The sequence below is a fragment of the Theropithecus gelada genome, chromosome 1 (genome assembly GCF_003255815.1).
Source record: "Theropithecus gelada isolate Dixy chromosome 1, Tgel_1.0, whole genome shotgun sequence".
Classification (NCBI taxonomy): domain Eukaryota; kingdom Metazoa; phylum Chordata; class Mammalia; order Primates; family Cercopithecidae; genus Theropithecus; species Theropithecus gelada.
In genome coordinates this window covers 14,776,238-14,782,553 of record NC_037668.1, presented here as the reverse complement: position 1 = coordinate 14,782,553, position 6,316 = coordinate 14,776,238, and positions in this window count along the sequence as shown.

Below are 6,316 nucleotides of genomic sequence, written 5' to 3'. Positions count from 1 at the left end.
CTTCATCAACCTGGGGAGGAGTCCAAGGGAAACCCTGGACTTGCACCGTCCTGTCTCTGAGCCTCACAGAGCAAATAACCCAGTCAGCCTTGTTGGTGGTGGCTTACATGGTGTGATCAGAACCTGTTTTCCAGTCACTGGGGCTGTTAAACATGAAATGACAAGCTTTTAATGACTTTAAACTCGAAACTGTTTGTTGTGGCCTACAGTGGCTTGTCTCCGAGCCCATGGCCAAGTTTGTATGCCAACAGAAAAGTGTGGGGAAAGACAATCTCGTGCCAGGAGTCTTTCCACCTCCACTCTGCCTGGTGGAAATGGGCCTTGGGCCTGGAGCACTTCCTTCCCAAGAGACAAGGAGTCTTCACAGCCTGTGCTGGACTCACCTCCTTGTGTGGGAGTATCTTTCCTGGATCAGACTTAGTGTGTACCCCTTTGTTCCACTTAAACATGTGCATCAACTGGCACCTGGTCAGCTGTTGTATCTGCTCCCACCCCTCCCCCCGTCCCCCGCTGAGGGAAGGGGGCAGGACCCTTTCTCCTGCTTCTCAAGAGGCTGTGTGTGCAGGCCAAATGGAGGGACCTGCTGGCCATGGGGAACCAACGCCCAGGACTGAAGCGGAGCCCATACCTGCTCTGTCTCCTCTCTGTGTGAATAATGCGTTGTTCTTCCGTCAAGTGCTTGATTACATTGTATTTTCCTTGGTGACTCTGATACCAAAAGACTGTGACCAGAAGTGTTCCAACTTCTACTCCTGCTGATAAGAAACACATTCCACTTGCTGGACAAGATGAACGAAGATTCTTCTTGCATGAGTCTTTTTGTGGACACGTGCGTTCATTTCCCTTGAGGAATACCAAGTACTGGAATTGTTGGGTCATAGGGTAGGTGTAATGTTTACTTTATTAGAAATGGCCAAATGGTTTCTTCCAGAATGGTTTCTCACCAGCAAGGAGAGTTCCACTGGCTGCACACCCTTGACAGCATGTGGTGTTTACTGTCTTTTAAATACACCCGTTCTGGTGGATGTAAAATGGTACCACGTCGTGGCTTCAGTTTGTGTTTCCTTTAATGAGTAATGCTGTTGAGCAAATTTACTAATGCCTTTCACCATTTAGCAATCCTTCTTTGCAAAGAGAGGCTATCGAAGCAATTTCCCTAATTTAATTGGGTTGGCTTTTTATTACTGATTTCTAAAAAGTACTCTCTACATTCAAGATTTGAGGTTTTTTGTTTTGTTTTGTTTTGTTTTTCAGGTAAACATAGTGCAATTATCTTCTCCCAGTCTCTGGCTCACCTTCTCACTTTCTCATGGTGATTCTTGATGAGCAGAGGTTGATAACTTTGGTGAAATTCTACTTTGCTTTATTTTTTCCTGTTGTCTCTTAAGGCAGAAATGTATTCTGCTACATTCTCTTCCAATAACTTTCTGGTTTTGTTTTAATTTCTAAATCTATGGCATATCAAATTCATCTCCTGACCACAGCAAGCTTAGCATCTGCTAATGTCCTGATCACCAGAAAACTTCTTAATATTGTAAATACACTATTTCCTTTGCCCCATTGAATGGCTTGTATTGAAAACCAGTGACCAGTCATGGTGGCTCATGTCTATAATCCCAGCACTGTGAGAGACTGAGGCCAGTGGATCTCTTGAGTCCAGGAGTTGAAGACCAGTCTGGGCAACATGGGAAAACCTCATGAGTACTTAAATGCACCTGTAGTATGAGCTACTTAGGAGGCTGAGGCAGGAGGATCACTTTAGTGTGGGAAGCAGAGCTTGCAGTGAGCTGAGATCTGGCCACTGCACTCCAGCCTGGATGACAGAGTGAGATCCTTTCTCAGAAAACAAAAAGAAATTTAAAAACAAATGAAAAACCTATGAACCTTATAGCTGTGGGTCAGTTTCAGGTCTCCCAAGTCAGTCTGTTGAAGTATTTGTGTCTCCCAATGCCGCTTGCACACTGCCTTGTTTATAACAGCTTAGAGTGAGTCTGAATGTCAGGTTGTGCAAGTCCTCTGGTTTTGTTCTTTTTCACACAGCATAATAAGCTTTGAAATAGGTCATAACTCATGTAACCATCACATAGATCAAGATATGCTGTCACTTCATCCCTTTCATTTCAGTGTGGGATGCAAGTCTTCACTCATCTATGCTGATTGCTCCCTTGGGGCCAAGGATCCTTGTTACCAGAACTCAGGGACCCGAAACAGAGGGACTGGCTGGAGCTGCAGCAGAGGAACATAAGTTGTGAAGATTTTATCTTAATATGGACATTTATCAGTTCTCAAATAATACTTTCATAATTTCTTGTGCCTGTCTTTAATCTCTTAATCCTGTTATCTTCATAAGCTTAGGATGTGTGTCACCTCAGGACCACTGTGATAACTGTGTTAATTGTACAAATTGATTGTAAGATGTGTGTGTTTGAACACTATGAAATCAATGCATCTTGAAAAAGAACAGAATAATAGTGATTTTTGTGGAACAAGGGAAGACAACCATAAGGTCTGACTGCCTGTGGGATTGGGCAAAAAGAGCCATATTTTCCTTCTTGCAGTGGGCCTATAAACGGACATGCAAGTAGGCAACTTATTGCTAAATTCTTTTCCTAACAAGGAGTATTAACATTAATACCCTGGGAAAAGGATGCGTCCCTGGGGGGAGGTCTTTGAATGGCCACTCTGGGAATGTCTGTCTTGTGCAGTTGAGATAAGGACTGAGATAAGCCCTGGTCTCCTGCAGAACCCTCAGGCTTACTAGGGTGGGGGAAAACTCAGCCCTGGTAAATTTGTGGTCAGACCGATTCTCTGCTCTGGAACCCTTTTTTCTGTTGGTTAAGATGTTTATCAAGACAATACATGCACCACTGAACATAGACCCCTATCAGTGGTTCTGCTTTTGCCCTTTGCCCTGTGATCTTTGTTGGACCCTTATCAGTGGTTCTGCTTTTGCCCTTTGCCCTGTTCCCTCAGAAGCATGTGAACTTTGTTATACCCTTATCAGTGGTTCTGCTCTTTGCCCTTTGAAGCATGTGATCTTTGTAGCTACTCTCCATTCTTATACCCCCTCCCCTTTTGAAACCCTTGATTAAAAACTTGCTGGTCTGAGACTCAGGCAGGGATCACGGTCCTACCAATATGTGATGTCACTCCTGGTGGCCCAGCTGTAAAATTCCTCTCTTCGTACTGTCTCTCTTTATTTCTTAGTCAGCTGACACTTATGGAAAATAGAAAGAACCTACATTGAAATATTGGGGGTGGGTTCTCCCAATAGATCTTCTCTTCTACCCTCTGGAGAGAATAAATCTTCAGTTGCCTGCAGGGAGGATGAACACACAAAAAGTCCACAACACTCAGCACAGAGTCCAGATTTTAGTGATTGGGTGGGTTGGGAGGAAGCTCATGTTTCAGGCCTTTCAAAATCTTAGAAAAAGTTTTCTTTATTTTGAAGCTTTGGGTCAGTTTTAATTTCTTCTTCTTCTAGAAAGATCACAGGAGACCTAATGTTTGTGTCCCCCCAAAATGCCTTGGTTGAAACCCTGACCTTCCCCCACCCACTCCAGGAAATGTGTTAAAAGTAGTACGAGGGGCCTTTGGGAGATAATTTGATACAGAGGGTGGAGTCCTCCTGAGTGGGATTAGTGCCCCTATAAAAGGGACACTAGAGAGCTCTCTCCCCTTCTTTCAGCCACCTGAAGATACAGTGGGAAGATGGCAGTCTACGACCAGGAAGAGGTTCCTCACCCTAACCCTACCATGCTGGCACCTTGATCTTAGACTTCCAAACTCCAGAACTGTGAGAAATGTCTGTTGTGGATGAGCCACCTAATTTATGGTATATTGTTATAGAAGCTCCAACTAAGACAGAGAAGGAGTCCCATGGATGGTGTCTAATTTTTGATGCGGGTCATTGCATTCTTTGAGTGGGATATTGCAAATTAGAAAGTGAGGGAGAGCTGACCTTTCCTGCATATGAAAGAAGAGAGTGGAGGGGCAGCGAGACAGAATGGGGAAGAACAAGCTGGAACCAGAAAACTGATTTCAGGGTCTGGCACTTGAATGTCTGATTTGGAGAAAGAGAAGACACTGGTAGGTGTATCCAGAGAAGAAGACCTTCAGTGGAAACAGCAGATATTTAAAAGCCATTCGATTACAGCTTTCACTTGTTTGTATGTAGTCCTTCTTTTCCCATCTTTGTAAGTCTGGCACAGGTGAACTGGATGTGTTTGTCCAATGTGTTTTTGGAATGCACGTGTGAATAAACATGACTGTGTTATATACTTCAAATATTCATCCCAGAGACTCCTAGAATTCCCTTAGGTTCTGCCAACTGTGCATTGAAAGCACAACCGGCCCATTGTGGGGATTAATTTTCATTGCACATTTCTAGGAAGAGGGAGGAGGAGGAGGGGGAATGTGACAGTCTCAGCAACAGTTGCTATACTGTTACTGAAAAGGTTTTCCTATGTGCTTCTCAACAGATCGGCCCTTTCTTCAAATAAGAGCAGATGGAACAACAAAAGCTGTTTAGTGGTACCCTAGAAATCCCTTGAAATCCTGGATAGGGAAGCTCCAGTACCACCAACTGGTAAGACTGGGGATGCCTAGTAGCTGGTACTGGCCATTGTCGTTGGCTTTGTCCACTTTGACAAACTGAAGATAGGGACTGGACTCACCACGCCAGCCTCCAGAGGAGGTTATGTCGACTTCATGTTAATTTTAGATCCTGAAACCTCACAGGATTTTTCTTCTCTTCCCTTTGATCTCTCTTCCGCTTACTCAACAGGACAGAACTCGCCGCCTTTCTTTCCCATCAGAAAGGGATCCCTTCTGGACAGGACCAAAGTGAGTAGCTGGTTTCCCCTACCTGTCCTGCCAGGCCTGGGTGTCTGGGGACACCAGAGGGCCCCTCCCTCACCCCGCAGTAGCCATTCCACGGTGGAGAATCTCGCCTATAGATCAATGCCCACGCACTTGGCCGACGGGAAATCACGAATTGGCGCCCAATTGGATCTTGGATCTGAGGAAAAAACTCCAGCGTCAGAGGGAACCCTGACTGTTTCTCCACCCGCTGCCGCTTCGCAAAGGCACATCTCTAGGTCAGTGGTCAGGTGCAGCCGGGACACTGCAACTCGCTCCAGGACTCAGTGGCCTTGGCGGGCCTCGGGAAGTGCTGGGTACGTCGCCTGCGGGCTTCTCTTTTGGAGAAAGGAAGGAGGCAAAAGCCTTGTGAGACGACTGCAGTAGCGACCAACGACCCCCACAAATCCCAAGTCCTCCCAGCGCACAGGGAAACAATCACTAATATGGCAAGAAGTTTGAGAAAGTCCCTTCCGTGCGCCCCTGCTGGTCTAGTGGTTAGGATTCAGCTCTTCCACCACCGCACCCCCGGTGCGATTACTGGTCAGGGAATTGTTTTGCACTGACCGCCCACCCACAGGAATCTTTCTTTACTCCGCTGTCAGCCGGCTTGCTCCAAGGGCCAGAGGCAAAACAGTCTGGCTGCGAGGTGCAAACGCTGGTGAAGGAGGGCAAGTCCTGGTGGACGGCCTCTCATGACACACCGCTCTTATTTATCTCCGTGTCCATCATCCGCAGAAGGGGCTTTAGAGAGCGTCTCCCTCGGGTGTACACCGCCGAGCAGGGATGCCAGCCCTCGTGGAGCTGCACCCAAGAAGCCCACCGTCTTTGCCGCCTCCACCGTCCTGGAGGCGCCGATTGGGCTGAGCTGCAAATAACTAAGAGAGAGGCTAAGCCAAGCTGTGGCGTTTGTGCGTGCCACACATTGTCAGCTGACACAATCGGTCAGCTGAGCCTCCTCACCTCCGTTAGTAGTTGTGCTTCTTAGGCCTTAGGAAGAGGCGACCGGAGATGTCCGCGAGGTTGGGAGGGGCGTGAGCGGCGGGTGAGGTCCTCCAGGACCGCCAGTTTGTTGATTTAGCTGTAGAGGGGAGCGATGTTCCAACAAAGACAGCAGGTGGAGTCGACACAAATGGAAAAGTGTGGCTGGTGCCCTAAGCAGAAGGCAGGTGTAAAAATCACTACGACGTCAAAGCGATGGTACCACAATCAAATCCCGCAGTGTCTGTCACACTCTACCAAGCAACTGCGCATGCTCCCCCTTTTCCATTCAGTACTCCCAAGAAGGGTTGGGACAAACCCCGTGTTCACTGTAAGCTCAGGGGAGAGCGGGAGCCAGGGGGGTGAAGTGCACAGACTCAGCAGAGGCCGGCCGCAGAACCGCGGGGGTGAGAGGGCGCGGTGGCTGCGAGTCCGAGTCGGGAGCCGCTGCTGAAAGGAGGCCTGGGTTGTCCTG